An 18,931-nucleotide genomic window follows, 5' to 3' on the forward strand; every position below is an offset into this window, starting at 1 on the left:
GTACATACACACGTCCACACACGCAAATATACATACCTACACAGCTTTCCATGGTTTACCCCAGACGCTTCACATGCCTTGATTCAATCCACTGACAGCACGTCAACCCCTGTATACCACATCGCTCCAATTCACTCTATTCCTTGCCCTCCTTTCACCCTCCTGCATGTTCAGGCCCCGATCACACAAAATCTTTTTCACTCCATCTTTCCACCTCCAATTTGGTCTCCCTCTTCTCCTCGTTCCCTCCACCTCCGACACATATATCCTCTTGGTCAATCTTTCCTCACTCATTCTCTCCATGTGCCCAAACCATTTCAAAACACCCTCTTCTGCTCTCTCAACCACGCTCTTTTTATTTCCACACATCTCTCTTACCCTTACGTTACTTACTCGATCAAACCACCTCACACCACACATTGTCCTCAAACATCTCATTTCCAGCACATCCATCCTCCTGCACACAACTCTATCCATAGCCCACGCCTCGCAACCATACAACATTGTTGGAACCACTATTCCTTCAAACATACCCATTTTTGCTTTCCGAGATAATGTTCTCGACTTCCACACATTTTTCAAGGCTCCCAAAATTTTCGCCCCCTCCCCCACCCTATGATCCACTTCCGCTTCCATGGTTCCATCCGCTGACAGATCCACTCCCAGATATCTAAAACACTTCACTTCCTCCAGTTTTTCTCCATTCAAACTCACCTCCCAATTGACTTGACCCTCAACCCTACTGTACCTAATAACCTTGCTCTTATTCACATTTACTCTTAACTTTCTTCTTCCACACACTTTACCAAACTCAGTCACCAGCTTCTGCAGTTTCTCACATGAATCAGCCACCAGCGCTGTATCATCAGCGAACAACAACTGACTCACTTCCCAAGCTCTCTCATCCCCAACAGACTTCATACTTGCCCCTCTTTCCAGGACTCTTGCATTTACCTCCCTAACAACCCCATCCATAAACAAATTAAACAACCATGGAGACATCACACACCCCTGCCGCAAACCTACATTCACTGAGAACCAATCACTTTCCTCTCTTCCTACACGTACACATGCCTTACATCCTCGATAAAAACTTTTCACTGCTTCTAACAACTTGCCTCCCACACCATATATTCTTAATACCTTCCACAGAGCATCTCTATCAACTCTATCATATGCCTTCTCCAGATCCATAAATGCTACATACAAATCCATTTGCTTTTCTAAGTATTTCTCACATACATTCTTCAAAGCAAACACCTGATCCACACATCCTCTACCACTTCTGAAACCGCACTGCTCTTCCCCAATCTGATGCTCTGTACATGCCTTCACCCTCTCAATCAATACCCTCCCATATAGTTTACACAGATATATACATATATACACATGTACATAATTCATAGTCTGCCTTTATTCATTCCCATCGCCACCCTGTCAAACATGAAATGAAAACCCCTTCCCCCCAACATGCGTGCAAGGTAGAGCTAGGAAAAGACAACAAAGGTCACATTCGTTCACACTCAGTCTCTAGCTGTCGTGGATAATGCACCGAAACCACAGCTCCCTTTCCACATCCAGGCCCCACAAAACTTTCCACGGTGTACCTCAAACACTTCACATGACCTGGTTCAATCCATTGAATACACATTGACCCTGGTATACCACATCTTTCCAATTAACTCCATTCCTTGCATGCCTTTCACCCTCCTACATGTTCAGGCCCAGATCACTGAAAATCTTTTTCACTCCATCTTTCCACCTCCAATTTGGTCTCCCACTTCTCTTCATTTTCTCCACCTCTGACACATATATCCTCTTGGTCAATCTTTCCTCACTCAATCTCTCCATGTGACCAAACCATTTCAAAACATCCTCTTCCGCTCTCTCAACCACACTCATTTTATTACCACACATCTCTCTTACCCTTTCATTACTTACTCAATCAAAACCTCACACCACATATTGTCCTCAAACATATCATTTCCAACACATCCACCCTCCTTCGCACAACTCGATCTATAGCCCACGCCTCGCAACCTTATAACATTGTTGGAACCTCTATTCCTTCAAACATACCCATTTTTGCTCTCTGAGATACTGTTCTCGCCTTCCAAACATATTTCAACGCTTCCAGAACTTTTGCCCCCTCCCCCACCCTGTGACTCACTTCCGCTTCCATGGTTCCATCCACTGCCAAATTCACTCCCAGGTATCTAAAACACTTCATTTCCTCCAGTTTTTCTCCATTCAAACTTACCTCCCAAATGACTTGTCCCTCAACCCTACTGTACCTAATAACCTTGCTTTTATTCACATTTACTCTCAGCTTTCTTCTTTGACACACTTTACTGAACTCAATCACCAGCTTCTGCAGTTTCTCACATGAATCAGCCACTAGTGCTGTATCATCAGCGAACAACAACTGACTCACTTCCCAAGCTCTCTAATCCACAGACTGCATACTTGCCCATCTCCAAAACTCTTGCATTCACCTCCCTAACAACCCCATCCATAAACAAATTAAACAACCATAGAGACATCACACACCCTTGCCACAAACCTACATTCACTGAGAACCAATCACTTTCCTCTCTTCCTACTCGTACACTTGCCTTACATGCTCGATAAAAACTTTTCATTGCTTCTAACAACTTGCCTACCACACCATATATTCTTAATTCCTTTCACAAAGCATCTCTATCAACTCTATCATATGCCTTCTCCAGGTCCATAAATGATACATACAAATCCATTTGCTTTTCTAAGTATTTCTCACATACATTCTTCAAAGCAAACACCTGATCCATACATCCTCTACCACTTTTTTCATTATACTTTGTCGCTGACATCACCTGTCCTTCTGTGGATATGAAGTTAGTAGTTTTTTCTCATTATGTCGTCTGTTTGTTGATAATCTAATTTGCAAAAGCAAAACTATTAAAAATACCCAATAGTCTGCTTACATTTGCTTTTCTAGGTAAATGTTTGGATCGTCATCCTACCAACTCAATAAAATACGAGAAAAGAGAATAACTACCCACATTCCCTGCTCGATGTAGAAGGCAACTAAAAGAAGCAGGAAGTGGGATGGACTGGCTGAAACCCCCCCACCTTCCTTGCATCTTATTTTCTAAGAGTTGGAAAGTGAGTAGTAGTAATCCTCCTTGAAGACTCAGGGAATGTGTGTAAATGAAATCAAGATGAGGAGGGAAAGTGAGGTAGTTTGAGGAGAGGAACCTAGATGTTGTGGCTGTGTTTGCAACAAAGCTGAAAGGGGAAGGCTTTGAGAATATGGTATGAGAATAAGTAAAATCAGAAATTAGTGTGAGGATGACAGCTAAGGAGAGGGTAGCAATGCTGCTAAAGAGGAAGTGGGAATGTGAGTGTAAGGAAGTGAGCCCCAGGCTGATGTGGGTAAAAATATGTGTGGATTATGAGAGGTGGGTGATTATAGTGCTTATGCAGCTAGAATCAAGAGGAGGAGCTTTGTGTGTGTGTGTGTGTGTGTGTGTGTGTGTGTGCAGTTTTGATGCAAGGGACTAGATATTACTGATTGGTGATTTGAATGTAAAGTCAGTAATGTTGCAGTAGATGGTATACATAGTGTACATAGTGTGTGTGTGTGTGTTACAATAGGGTACCCAGTGATGTAAATAAATATGGCAAACAACTTGCACAGTTGTGTGCTGAAAAAACTTGCAATTCAGAGTTTGAAAAGAGGGGCATCCATAAGTATACATGGGCTAGCAGGAGTGATGGACAACGGGCATTATTGGTTTATGTACTACCTAATGGGTTAGCAAAAGAGAATCTTTGATATCAATGTACTGAGAGATGGGGACAGCCTGTGGGATGCCTGATCATTACTAGGTGGAGGGGAGAGTGAAGGTATGTAAAGACTTTAAAAGGCAATTTGAGAGCAATTTGAGAGTAAATTAAGCTAAAAGAGTGTGGGTGAAAAATGGGAGGTATTTAGGAAAGCAAAGCTTACATGTTCAAAAAAGAAATGTGTGGCATGAGATAAGTGGAAAGTGGATGTGTGAGAAAAATAGCAACAGGCAGGATGAAGTACCTAGCATAAGATACTAGAGGTATATGAGCATTATTTGCAAAGTATAAGAACAAGTGACTGGGAGACATACAGGAGATTGCAGTAGAAAGTGAAGAGGAGGAAAGTGCAACAGCCAAAAAAATAGTGTAAATGAGAATTACGGTGAGCAAGTATTGTCAAACTTCATGGAAACAGAAAACATTTTGGATGTTCCTACTGAGAAAAACAAGAAAACAAATGGAAACATCAATGAGGGGAAGCAAATGGGGAAGTGATGGGCAGAAATAATGTGAAGAGGAAAAGGAGACAATTTCTGTGGTCTGCTAACGTGTTTGATGATAGGATGTCAGATTTGGGATGTTCGAGTTGGGGAGCTATGCAGAGCCAGACAGTCACGACAAGTGGTTTGCTGAAAAAAGAAGCAGTTGTGAAAGCCTCACCTGAGATGATATGTGGCAAGGTGTCCGAAAAGTATGGTAATGCAGTTGAATTTCTTGAAAAAGTGGGTGACTGCTGTTGATTGGTTGGTTAAGATTTTCAATGTGTGGATCATGAGAAATTACTTGAAGATTGCCACTGTGTTAAGGCAAAAGGGACAAAGGCGAGGGTTCAAATTAGAGGTATAAGTTTGTTGAAAGTAGCCGTTAAGTTATAGGGAAGCGTGATGATTGAAAAGGTGATGTCATGCACAGATTTCCTGGCTGGGGAGGATTAGTAGAAAATGTGTGGATCAGGTGTTTGCTTTGGAGAATGTGTGAGAAACACTAGAAAAACAGATTTGTATTTGGAATTTATGGATCTTGCGAAAGATCATGAGAAGGTTGATGGAGATGCTTTTTGGAAGGTGCTATGAATATATGGTGTGGGAAGAAAACAGCGAAGAGTTTTTCTCAAGAGGGTAAATCATGAATGCAAGTAGGGCAGAGAAGAGGGAGAATGGTAACTGGTGACGGTGGGTCTGTGGTGGTAAGAATGTGTGATACAACCATGCATATCTAATCTTTTTTTTTTTTTTTTTTTTTTGCCGCTGTCTCCCGCGTTTGCGAGGTAGCGCAAGGAAACAGACGAAAGAAAATGGCCCAACCCACCCCCATACACATGTATATACATACGTCCACACACGCAAATATACATACCTACACAGCTTTCCATGGTTTACCCCAGACGCTTCACATGCTCTGATTCAATCCACTGACAGCACGTCAACCCCGGTATACCACATCGCTCCAATTCACTCTATTCCTTGCCCTCCTTTCACCCTCCTTAATGTTCAGGCCCCGATCACACAAAATCTTTTTCACTCCATCTTTCCACCTCCAATTTGGTCTCCCTCTTCTCCTCGTTCCCTCCACCTCCGACACATATATCCTCTTGGTCAATCTTTCCTCACTCATTCTCTCCATGTGCCCAAACCATTTCAAAACACCCTCTTCTGCTCTCTCAACCACGCTCTTTTTATTTCCACACATCTCTCTTACCCTTACGTTACTTACTCGATCAAACCACCTCACACCACACATTGTCCTCAAACATCTCATTTCCAGCACATCCATCCTCCTGCGCACCACTCTATCCATAGCCCACGCCTCGCAACCATACAACATTGTTGGAACCACTATTCATTCAAACATACCCATTTTTGCTTTCCGAGATAATGTTCTCGACTTCCACACATTCTTCAAGGCTCCCAGAATTTTCGCCCCCTCCCCCATCCTATGATCCACTTCCGCTTCCATGGTTCCATTCGCTGCCAGATCCACTCTTAACTTTCTTCTTTCACACACTTCACCAAACTCAGTCACCAGCTTCTGCAGTTTCTCACATGAATCAGCCACCAGCGCTGTATCATCAGCGAACAACAACTGACTCACTTCCCAAGCTCTCTCATCCCCAACAGACTTCATACTTGCCCCTCTTTCCAAAACTCTTGCATTCACCTCCCTAACAACCCCATCCATAAACAAATTAAACAACCATGGAGACATCACACACCCCTGCCACAAACCTACATTCACTGAGAACCAATCACTTTCCTCTCTTCCTACACGTACACATGCCTTACATCCTCGATAAAAACTTTTCACTGCTTCTAATAACTTGCCTCCCACACCATATATTCTTAATACCTTCCACAGAGCATCTCTATCAACTCTATCATATGCCTTCTCCAGATCCATAAATGCTACATACAAATCCATTTGCTTTTCTAAGTATTTCTCACATACATTCTTCAAAGCAAACACCTGATCCACACATCCTCTACCACTTCTGAAACCACACTGCTCTTCCCCAATCTGATGCTCTGTACATGCCTTCACCCTCTCAATGTAAGGGTTTTGGAAAGAGTATGGCAGGAATGCAGTCCATTGAGGGTGAGTCAGTTATTGTTTGCTGCTTATAATGAGGCACTAGTGGCAGAGTCGACTGAGAAACTGCAGAGGTTACAATCTGAGTTTTGGAGCGTGTCTGAAAGTTAGAAGTTGCGAGTAAATGTGAACAAAAGCAAGGTTCAGCAGCAGAAAGACAAAGGTTATCTAAAAGGTGAGTTAGAATGGAGAAAACTTGGAGGATGTGAGTATTTTCAATATTTGGTAGTAAATATGGCAGCAAATGAAGCTGAATTGAGCCATAGGGTGGGTGAGGGAGCAAAGGTCTTGGTGCAATAAGTAATGTATATATCTGATAGTAAAGTAATTCCACCTGCACTGAATGAATGCAAAGATTGGGCCTTTGACAAAACTGTAAAGAGTAAGATGAAAAGGTGAAATGAGAAATATATGAAGATAATCTGTAGTAGTGTTAGGAAGGTTGATCAAATGAGAAACAGAGTGACAAAGGAGTATGTATGAGAGATATATAGAGGTGTGCTCAAATGATCAGGATGACTAAGAGGGTATATGTGTCAGAAGTGGAGAGAATAAGGAATCATGAGGACCTACAAGAAAGTGTAAGGATGGAGTGAAAGGTGTATCAAAGGTTCAGGGCCTGAACATGTAGAAGGGTGCAAACATGTAAGGGATGAGCTATGTGGTATACAGTGAATGAAGTGCTGTCAATGGGCTGAAACAGGGCAGTGCCAACTGTCATGGAAAACCACAGAAAGGTCTGTGGGGCCTGGTTGTGGATGTGGGACTCTGATTTCAGTGCTTTATAAATGCTAGCAAAGTTTCTGGTAATTTTGTAAGGAAAAAGGTTGTCAAATTTATCTGGTAAAATGCAGAGTTGCAGATTGGGAGGCAAGAATGTGGCTTCACGATTGGGAGAGGATGTGTGGAACAGTTGTCTGCTCTGAAGAATGTAGAAAATAAAATCTTAGCTAAACAGATGGAATTTTATGTGGCATTCATGGATAAAAAAAAATGTATGACAGTTGATAAAAATGCTGTGTAGAAGGCACTGCGAACTTACAGTGTAGGGGTAAGCTGTAAGGAGCAGCAAGAGACAATATGGTATATGTGCTATGTGTTGTTCCAGGAAATGCCATCTGTTTGTGGATGTGGTGGTGAGGGAGGTGAGAAAGTTGTTTGGCAATGATATGGCACTGGTGGCAGCCTGGAGTGAGAAACTGCCAAAGCTCCTGTATGAGTTTGGGATAGCAAGCAAAAGGAGAAAGTTGAGAATACCTGCGAACAATAGCAAGATTAATGGACTCAGCAGCAAAGAGATGCAGGTTACCTGATATGCAAGTCTGAATGGAGAGAATATGAGAGGATATAGAGTTTCAAATACCTAGGGGTGGATATGGCTGCAAATGGAACCATGAGAGCTGAAGTGGGCCATAAGGTAGTGGAAAGAGAGAGAGAGAGGGGGGGGGTTAAGGAGCCCTGAGGAATGTGAAGTCACTGTCTTTAATGGAAAAAGATGGGTATGTTTTATTGTAATGATATTTTAATGTAATCTGCAATCTTCCCTTGTATAAATCTCAAGGAACCAATAAAACTGATCATTATAAAGCCTATAAACTACTCATTTAACAATACCATGTCAACAATATCATTCCGTTTCAATCTTTGTTTTGAGTGGCAGATTGAAATTTGTTTATGGATGGGGTTGTTAGGGAGGTGAATGCAAGAGTTTTGGAAAGAGGGGCAAGTATGAAGTCTGTTGGGGATAAGAGAGCTTGGGAAGTGAGTCAGTTGTTGTTCGCTGATGATACAGCGCTGGTGGCTGATTCATGTGAGAAACTGCAGAAGCTGGTGACTGAGTTTGGTAAAGTGTGTGAAAGAAGAAAATTAAGAGTAAATGTGAATAAGAGCAAGGTAATTAGGTACAGTAGGGTTGAGGGTCAAGTCAATTGGGAGGTGAGTTTGAATGGAGAAAAACTGGAGGAAGTAAAGTGTTTTAGATATCTGGGAATGGATCTGGCAGCGGATGGAACCATGGAAGCGGAAATGGATCATAGGGTGGGGGAGGGGGCGAAAATCCTGGGAGCCTTGAAGAATGTGTGGAAGTCGAGAACATTATCTCGGAAAGCAAAAATGGGTATGTTTGAAGGAATAGTGGTTCCAACAATGTTGTATGGTTGCGAGGCGTGGGCTATGGTTAGAGTTGTGCGCAGGAGGATGGATTTGCTGGAAATGAGATGTTTGAGGACAATGTGTGGTGTGAGGTGGTTTGATCGAGTAAGCAACGTAAGGGTAAGAGAGATGTGTGGAAATAAAAAGAGCGTGGTTGAGAGAGCAGAAGAGGGTGTTTTGAAATGGTTTGGGCACATGGAGAGAATGAGTGAGGAAAGATTGACCAAGAGGACATATGTGTTGGAGGTGGAGGGAACGAGAAGTGGGAGACCAAATTGGAGGTGGAAAGATGGAGTGAAAAAGATTTTGTGTGATCGAGGCCTGAACATGCATGAGGGTGAAAGGAGGGCAAGGAATAGAGTGAATTGGATCGATGTGGTATACCGGGGTTGACGTGCTGTCAGTGGATTGAATCAGGGCATGTGAAGCGTCTGGGGTAAACCATGGAAAGCTGTGTAGGTATGTATATTTGCGGGTGTGGATGTATGTATATACATGTGAGAAGTTCATAAACCCAACAATAAAGTGGTGCAAGGAAAGTAATCACAGCAATCTTTCCTGCAAAACACTCACTGCAATACTAAAATGGTTCAATAGTTCCACCTGAGATTCAGTTTGGACTAGGTGCTTCACAAAGTTCCTATGCACAGCAATTCTTAGTCACTTTTATTTATCTTGAACTGTTTTTGTCTCTATGCATTACTAACATATTTACATTACTAACATATCCCTAACACTATCAACAAGGGTAAACTTTGTAAGTTTTAGTTCAATAAAGGTATTATTTTATTTATTTATTTTACTTTGTCGCTGTCTCCCGCGTTAGCGAGGTAGCGCAAAGAAACAGACGTAAGAATGGCCCATCCCACCCACATACACATGTATATACATACATGTCCACACACGCAAATATACATACCTATACATCTCAACGTATACATATATATACAACCACAGACATATACATATATACGCATGTACATAATTCATAGTCTGCCTTTATTCATTCCCATCGCCACCCCACCACACATGAAATAACAACCCCCTCGCCCGCATGTGCACTTGGTAGTGCTAGGAAAAGACAACAAAAGCTACATTCATTCACACTCAGTCTCTAGCTGTCATGTATAATGAACCGAAACCACAGCTCCCTTTCCACATCCAGGCCCCACACAACTTTTCATGGTTTACCCCAAACGCTTCACATGCCCTGGTTCAATCCAATGACAGCATGTCGACCCCGGTATACCACATTGTTCCAATTCACTCTATTCCTTCCACGCCTTTCACCCTCCTACATGTTCAGGCCCTGATCACTCAAAATCTTTTTCACTCCATATTTCCACCTCCAATTTGGTCTCCCACTTCTCCTCATTCCCTCCACCTCTGACACATATATCACCTTGGTCAATCTTTCCTCATTCATTCTCTCCATGTGACCAAACCATTTCAAAACACCCTCTTCTGCTCTCTCAATCACACTCTTTTTATTACCACACATCTCTCTTTCCCTATTATCACTTACTCAATTAAACCACCTCACACCACATATTGTCATCAAACATCTCATTTCCAGCACATCCACCCTCCTTCGCACAACTCTATCTATAGCCCATGCCTCGCAACCATATAACATTGTTGGAACCACTATTCCTTCAAACATACCCATTTTTGCTTTCCGAGATAATGTTCTCGACTTCCACACATTCTTCAATGCTCCCAGAACTTTCGCCCCCTCCCCCACCCTATGATTCACTTCCGCTTCCATGGTTCCATCCGCTGCCAGATCCACTCCCAGATATCTAAAACACTTCACTTCCTCCAGTTTTTCTCCATTCAAACTTACCTCCCAATTGACTTGTCCCTCAACCCTACTGTACCTAATAACCTTGCTCTTATTCACATTTACTCTTAACTTTCTTCTTTCACACACTTTACCAAACTCAATTGAATCTCACACGAATCAGCCACCAGCACTGTATCATCAGCAAACAACAACTGACTCACTTCCCAAGCTCTCTCATCCACAACAGACTGCATACTTGCCCCTCTTTCCAAAACTCTTGCATTCATCTCCCTAACAACCCCATCCATAAACAAATTAAACAACCATAGAGACATCACACACCCCTGCCACAAACCAACATTCACTGAGAACCAATCACTTTCCTCTCTTCCTACACGTACACATGCCTTACATCCTCGATAAAAACTTTTCACTGCTTCTAACAACTTGCCTCTCACACCATATATTCTTAATACCTTCCACAGAGCATCTCTATCAACTCTATCATATGCCTTCTCCAGATCCATAAAAGCTACATACAAATCCATTTGCTTTTCTAAGTATTTCTCACATACATTCTTCAAAGCAAACACCTGATCCACACATCCTCTACCACTTCTGAAACCACACTGCTCTTCCCCAATCTGATGCTCTGTACATGCCTTCACCCTCTCAATCAATACCCTCCCATATAATTTACCAGGAATACTCAACAAACTTATACCTCTGTAATTTGAGCACTCACTCTTATCCCCCTTTGCCTTTGTACAATGGCACTATGCATGCATTCTGCCAATCCTCAGGCACCTCACCATGAGTCATATATACATTAAATAACCTCACCAACCAGTCAAAAATACAGTCACCCCCTTTTTTAATAAATTCCACTGCAATATCATCCAAACCTGCCGCCTTGCTGGCTTTCATCTTCCACAAAGCTTTTACTACCTCTTCTCTCTTTACTAAATCATTCTCCCTAACCCTCTCACCATGCACACCACCTCAACCAAAACACCCTATATCTGCCACTCTATCATCAAACACATTCAAGAAACCTTCAAAATACTCACTCCATCTCCTTCTCACATCACCACTACTTGTTATCACCTCCCCATTAGCCCCCTTCACTGAAGTTCCTATATGTCCTCTTGTCTTATGCACTTTATTTACCTCCTTCCAGAACATCATTTTATTCTCCCTAAAATTTAATGATACTCTCTCACCCCAACTCTTTTTTGCCTCTTGCACCTTTCTCTTGACCTCTTGCCTCTTTCTTTTATACAATTACCAGTCATTTGCATTATTTCCCACCAAAAATCGTCCAAATGCCTCTCTCTTCTCTTTCACTAATAATCTTACTTCATCCCACCACTCACTACCTTTTCTAATCTGCCCACCTCCCACGCTTCTCATGCCACAAGCATCTTTTGCACAAGCCATCACTGCTTCCCTAAATACATCCCATTCCTCCCCCACTCCCCTTACCTCCTTTGTTCTCACCTTTTTCCATTCTGTACTCAGTATCTCCTGGTACTTCCTCACACAAGTCTCCTTCCCAAGCTCACTTACTCTCACCACTCTCTTCAACACAACAATCTCTCTTCTTTTCTGAAAACCTCTACAAATCTTCACCTTCGCCTCCTCAAGATAATGATCAGACATCCAGTTGCACCTCTCAGCACATTAACATCCAAAAGTCTCTCGCGTGCCTATCAATTAACACGTAATCCAATAACGCTCTCTGGCCATCTCTCCTACTTACACAAGTATACTTACGTATATCTCTCTTTTTAAACCACGTATTGCCAATCACCAGTCCTTTCTCAGCACATAAATCTACAGGCTCTTCATCATTTCCATTTACAACACTGAACACCCCATGTACACCAATTATTCCCTCAACTGCCACATTACTCACCTTTGCATTCGAATCATCGAACACTATAACCCGGTCTCGTGCATTAAAACTACTAACACACTCACTCAGCTGCCCCCAAAACACTTGCCTCTCATGATCTTTCTTCTCATGCCCAGGTGCATATGCACCAATAATCACCTATCTCTCTCCATCCACTTTCAGTTTTACCCATATCAATCTACAGTTTACTTTCTTACACTCTATCACATACTCCCACCACTCCTGTTTCAGTAGTGCTACTCCTTCCCTTGCTCTTGTCCTCTCACTACCCCCTCACTTTACTACCAAGACATTTCCAAAGCACTCTTCCTCTTTACCCTTGAGCTTCGTTTCACTCAGAGCCAAAACATCCAGGTTCCTTTCCTCAAACATACTACCTATCCCTCCTTTTTTCTCATCTTGGTTACATCCACACACATTAAGACACCCCAATCTGAGCCTTCGAGGAGGATAAGCACTCCCCGCGTGACTCATTCTGTGTCCCCTTTTAGAAAGGTATCATAGTAAATATATTTCATAGTTATGGAAAGAAAATATATCATAAATGACAATGACACTCTACATCTAAGTTAAGAAGGAGACAAACATAATTTTACCAAGCTATAATAAGGCAGAGCTGTAGTCCCTGGGGTTGTCATAGAGAGAAAAGAGAAGCCAAGGCTGCATGTTGGCCAGAAAAAGGCATCATAGAAATCAAGCAACACATCTGACAATTCTGTACAGCAAGTTTCAAGTTGCTGAGGAAGGTTCATGTCTGGATTGAAGCATAAAGTTTAGAACAAAAATCCTTATGCAACACTTTTTCAAAATAAATCCTGACCCATCTGAAAATTTGAAGTTGCCTGCCAACCTTAAGATGGCTAGTATGAGCAGCATACACTATTATCTCCCAGAGTAAAAGGGAGATGATACATATATATATATGCCAAAGTAGTCTAACTAATTTGCATGATGAATTATGAAAATTAATTATTCCTGACTGTTAATTACAGCTTTTTTTTTTCTGAAATATGATATTTAATGCATGCCTGCATTTTTCTTTACAGAGCATCACAGTAAAGAATTAAAAAAAAAAAAAAAAGACTGGGAATGGGAAAAAATAGTCTTGTGTCAAGAACTGATGGAACTCTAGTCACAGTTCAGCTTGCATCTGGACACACAATACTATCTGAAAACATACCAAAGTTCTGTACATTCATCCAAAACCTCCCAATCCAAGCACACACTGATGATGGTATTGAAGAGACTAAAAGGAAATACAGTACAAAGTACCACAATTTGTGTAAACTATAATGTTGCACCATAAAACTGAAGAGGTCAGCAAACAGGAAAATCTGCAAGACCAATTTGATGATGAATCTTACAGGGAACTACAAAGTATCTGCATTGAAACAAAAGATGCTATTGTTTTATTTGTCAATATCATGATAAAGTGAAAAACTACAGGCAGATAAGTTATGCAGAAAAAAAACTTGCAGATATTGCCATGGTCCTATCGCTGTATGTTAGTGCAAAAGTTCAAAATGCAAGGATGATGTTACACCAAATTAGAAAATAGAGAGCTCTCTCATGACTTCACGGCAATAAACAAAATGTACAAGGTATAGAAGAAAATCAAACATATGCCAATTACCTTCTTATAAGTAGTTACATGTATGTAAGAGAAACAGGCAACCATTCCTAAAGAATCCCCACCAAAATTCCGGCTTAAAAATCTGCCTAACCTTTACTCCGTATGAGAAAAATTTAACTTGCATGTCCTAATGAGAATAGAATTAGGTTACGAGAACATCTAGTTAAAATACATGCCACAGATTAAGGCTAAGCAAAGGAGGAAGTATTGTAATTACATTAAGAAAAAAAATTGATGCAATAATATTGTAAACAAGTGATCACGACGGGATTATCTTCACAAAATCAGCAAACAACGATGGATTTAGCTTCGCATTATCTGCAACATCCCCCCTTAACATATGTCAAACACAAAAACATTCTCTACAGTTACAGTTAAGCAGATCACCATGCACCACTACACATCATGTCACAATCTGATAAGAGGAAAACAAAGCAAAAAAGTGAAAAGAAGTGCTGTGTACCATCATGGCACAAGGAATTAGACACCAGAACATTTGTTCATTTGAAACGTGTCAGTTCAAGATAATATTACATCAGCTGGAGTACTCTACAATAACACTGACATTATTGTAAAAGCCATTGCAGCTTACATCACCTACACCTAGAGGCACTATACTAAATGTAGGTGGTACACAACTTAACAAGAGAGCGGAAATGGATACCAGCCCACAGCCTGGTAGTTGAACGAGGTCCATGTAAATATAAAGGCTTACCAATCTTTCATACAGTCTCTGGGTATGAAAGAGTATCTGATTTAAGAGATCAAAAAACAAAAATGTTGGCAAACTTGAGGCTTATTTCCTGAAGCAAGAGATGAATTTAAGTAACTGTCTGCAACAAAAGCTTCTGTGAGCATTTCTCTTTTCTCTGGTTATTTTTTTCATTTATCTCAGGCACATCAGTTGGTAATGACAATGGGGATAGGGGAGAAAGAATACTTCCCACGTATTCCCTGCGTGTCATAGAAGGCAACTAAAAGGGGAGGGAGCGGGGGGCTGGAAATCCTCCCCTCTCGTTTGTTTGATTTTCCAAAAGAAGGAACAGAGAAGGGGGCCAGGTGAGGATATTCCCTCAAAGGCCCAGTCCTCTGTTCTTAATGCTACCTTGCGAATGCGGGAAATGGTGAATAGTATGAAAGAAAGAAAACGAAAGAGCTTGTAATAAGTACACAAAATAGGCAAACTCCCACAGGAAGAGAAACCCACAACCAACTCTGCTTGCAAACCATTTACCAAGCAGGACATATCTGAAGTTAATCAATAGCAGTCAGACCTATACTCTCCTACCCAAACCACTAGGTATTTCAGGAAAATGATGGAGCACAAAGGATATCCTGGGGAAAAAAAAAAAACTAAGTGTGCTTGGAAGAAAGTTATGCCACACATAATTTGCAAGAGAGTACATCTAAAGTGCATTTGCTTAAGTGCTGAGAAAATAGTCTTGCATCTTGATTGTTAACATTTGGAAGTAAGAAATTATATTTAGACTATCTTAAGTATTGGTTTCTGTCCCTTGTTTTGATGAAGTTTGTTTTTAACTTGTAAAGTCATATGTCACTGTAGATTCTATAAACCTGTAACTTAAGTTGTTTCTCTCTCTCTCTCAGCTACATACACCATACTTAAGGTACCACAGCAAACTTATGTTATCTGTTATGAAAATCTGCATACAAAACCTTTCTTTCACATTTGTTTGCTGTTTCTCAAGATAGGAAAGTAATGCCAGTAACAGTTTACTTAGGATTGTTGAATCACAATGGTTTCTTATTAAATGGTGGTCGAAAGATATTCTGCAGTGAATCAAAATGAAAATCCTTAGAATTACAGAGACAAATACTGTTAAGTCACTACCGGCAACAATAGTTCATTCATACCATTAGCAAGAATCACATGACAAGGATATGAGGCATGCAATAAAGACTATTCAATTTGAGAGGGATGTTGGAGTATATCTGGACTCCACCTGTCTTATGCTGTGTTTACCTATGCCAGTCAACACTGCTAATGCAATAATAGGGATCATGAGAACACTTGGATGAACAAATCTTGTTTCTTTCAAAACTCATGGGAGACCCTTCAATGAGTTTACCTTACCCATTTATATAAGGATTTATCAATCATTTTGAAAACTGGCTGATTAATTTGATTGTGAGTTCAATAATCCACGCAATGAGCTAGAGGATGACATAAACTTATCAGAAGATTGTGTAGGGAAATTCTTCTACAATAATAGAGTACGGGAGGAGTGGACGAAGAATCAGTGAATTCACTGAAGATTAAATAAGCAATAGTACGACAGATTACAGATATGGAACTAATGTATGTAAAACTCCTTTCTATAAGTGTGCAAACAAGTAATAATGCTTTTTCCAAGTAACAAAGCATTTTCATAGATGCTGATGTGATGTTTATAGAGTTTTTGTTTGTGCACATGTATGATTCTATGTGCATGTATTGTCATGTGCCTATGGGTCTGCAAATGAGTTTTTCTCTGCTCACATGGGTTTCCACGAGCATGTGTCCACATGTATATTTTTCCATGTAACCAATTATTTGTGCTTGTGCCTGTACGGGTGTATGTCTAATTTCCCATTCTGGGATATGGGAAGGGGCATTTCATTTTTAAGGACATACTGAGGAAAGGTTTGACAAATACACGTAAAATATAGAGGACAATGGTGCAGACAGCGATGGGGTGAAACAATAAACTCAAAGGAGGGGACAGAGCACATCAGAGGACAAACAGGTGAATTTTACACACATTTAAGTTTAGACAAGGAGCTGACAGGAGAGTACCCTACACGAGGACTACAATCAAGAGTATCTGTGAGTATCTGAGTAATATAAAATCATCATACCAGAGGAATGACAGGAGAGGGAAGCATATACCTGCAAAAACAAAAGCAAAAAACTATCTCCAATGTGGAGAAAATTACAGTATACAATAAAAATGAGAGGAAACAGCAAGACTCGGATGAATTTGAAGATTTACGTGCAGTGAATTAAGGATGATTAATGTGATCAGCCATTTTGACAGAATCAGATTAGGGAAGAAATCTGATCTTTATAGATCTGATTTCTTTGAACACAAGAGAAGCAATTCATCTTAAAAAAAAATCCACATCAGATAGCTAAAAGTATTTCATTCAAGGTTACTGGCATCAGCCAGGACATGACTAAGACAAGAAAATAAAAGATTACTTGATGGTAAAGCAATACAAGCTAAAGGCATCACAAAATAAACTTCTTGTGCCCCACTCTGTCCAAGCCTTCCAGAGTAGTATAAATATATATAGGGGAAAAAGAACACTTTCCACGTATTCCCCGCGTGTTGTAGAAGGCGACTAAAAGGGGAGGGTGGGGGTGGCTGGAAATCCTCCCCTCTCACTTTTAATTTTCCAAAAGCGGGAACAGAGAACGGGGCCAAGTGAGGATTTCCCTCAAAGGCTCAGTCCTCTGTTCTTAACGATACCTTACTAACGTGGGAAATGGCGAATAGTATGAAATAAAGGGAAAAATAAAAAATATGAAGGCAGAGACCTGGACATAAGTATCTGCCAGAGTCCACTCATGTACCTGAGTAAGTAAACCTAAATAAGACCTAACCCCCGAATCAAGGGCTCCTACCCCTACGTACTCTTGCAGAATTGCTATTACCCCTAACTCCATATAGAAGAAACAAAATAAAGGTATCACTTACCTTAACGAGGCGAGTACACAGGAAGCGTTAGAGTTACCTACCTATTTGAAGACATGGAGATATGGCTGTCGGAAGAATCCAGTTTTGCTTGAGTTTCCTCAGTTCAGTCTGGGAAAGGACATTTTTTTTTTCAAACGGTCCCTCCATCACTAGGCAAGTATGATATAATCTCTCGCCAACTTCACTTTCATCAATTTCAAGGAACAGAAACGACCAGTTTTTCAAGAGTTCACCTGGCAGTGGACAATAATGTAATGAAAACAAGTCGTTAACGAAGTGTTTCTTTGATTAACAATTCACTGACACCTGAAGAGGTGGGTGCTGCACTACATTACGACATCAATATCTAATTAAAATGACCAATAAATAATCAACAGTTTAGGAAGTTTTCTCACTTACAGACATCTTTACGCGTCACGAATTCAAATCTCTCGGCGAAAATCATAATAATAGGTGTGCGCATGCGTCACTTCACGCCGAGCCTGCGCAGAAGGTATGCTTCACAATGAGCCTGCGCGAGGGAAAGTGGCTGCCGTGACGTGTGACTTGGCCAACACACAAACGAACGCACAAATGTTTTCATATAAGCCCCCTAGATGGCTCTGTCGACGGTCGTCTGACAGCAGCTGACACGCGCCACATTCAAATTTCTGTTTAAAAAAAAAAATGACAATGGCCGGCAGATGTTATCCATGTGTGATATGCAAGACAAAGGAAGGGTTGGGGTGTATCTTTGATATGAATTTGGTGAGATATTCATAAATATAAGCGTAGGGTAAGAATCTACTGCTCTACTAGTAGTACTACAGGCATTGCACGTTGCTGTTGGAATGTTGACTGGGGATCTATTGATATATTTTTTTGTGCGTGTGTATGAAAGTACATCTAAGAATTATCATACATATGTAACATATCAGAGCATCTCTATCAACTCTATCATATGCCTTCTCCAGATCCATAAATGCTACATACAAATCCATTTGCTTTTCTAAGTATTTCTCACATACATTCTTCAAAGCAAACACCTGATCCACACATCCTCTACCACTTCTGAAACCGCACTGCTCTTCCCCAATCTGATGCTCTGTACATGCCTTCACCCTCTCAATCAATGTAGGTTTGCGGCAGGGGTGTGTGATGTCTCCATGGTTGTTTAATTTGTTTATGGATGGGGTTGTAAGGGAGGTAAATGCAAGAGTCCTGGAAAGAGGGGCAAGTATGAAGTCTGTTGGGGATGAGAGAGCTTGGGAAGTGAGTCAGTTGTTGTTCGCTGATGATACAGCGCTGGTGGCTGATTCATGTGAGAAACTGCAGAAGCTGGT

The 18,931-nt window shown here is 41.0% G+C and overlaps 1 long non-coding RNA gene across 3 annotated transcripts in view; it reads right to left on the reverse strand.

The window, feature by feature from the left end:
* Positions 1-18,931, reverse strand: part of LOC139745809 (uncharacterized) — a 32,491-nt gene that overhangs the window by 8,078 nt on the left and 5,482 nt on the right. For all 3 annotated transcript variants that reach the window (XR_011711972.1, XR_011711974.1, XR_011711973.1), the window contains 2 exons: positions 18,009-18,259; positions 17,651-17,842 (listed from right to left, as the gene is read on the reverse strand). This is a non-coding gene — a long non-coding RNA (uncharacterized lncRNA). The remainder of the gene's footprint in view (positions 1-17,650; positions 17,843-18,008; positions 18,260-18,931) is intronic.

This window comes from Panulirus ornatus, chromosome 62 (assembly GCF_036320965.1).
Source record: "Panulirus ornatus isolate Po-2019 chromosome 62, ASM3632096v1, whole genome shotgun sequence".
Taxonomy (NCBI): Eukaryota; Metazoa; Arthropoda; class Malacostraca; order Decapoda; family Palinuridae; genus Panulirus; species Panulirus ornatus.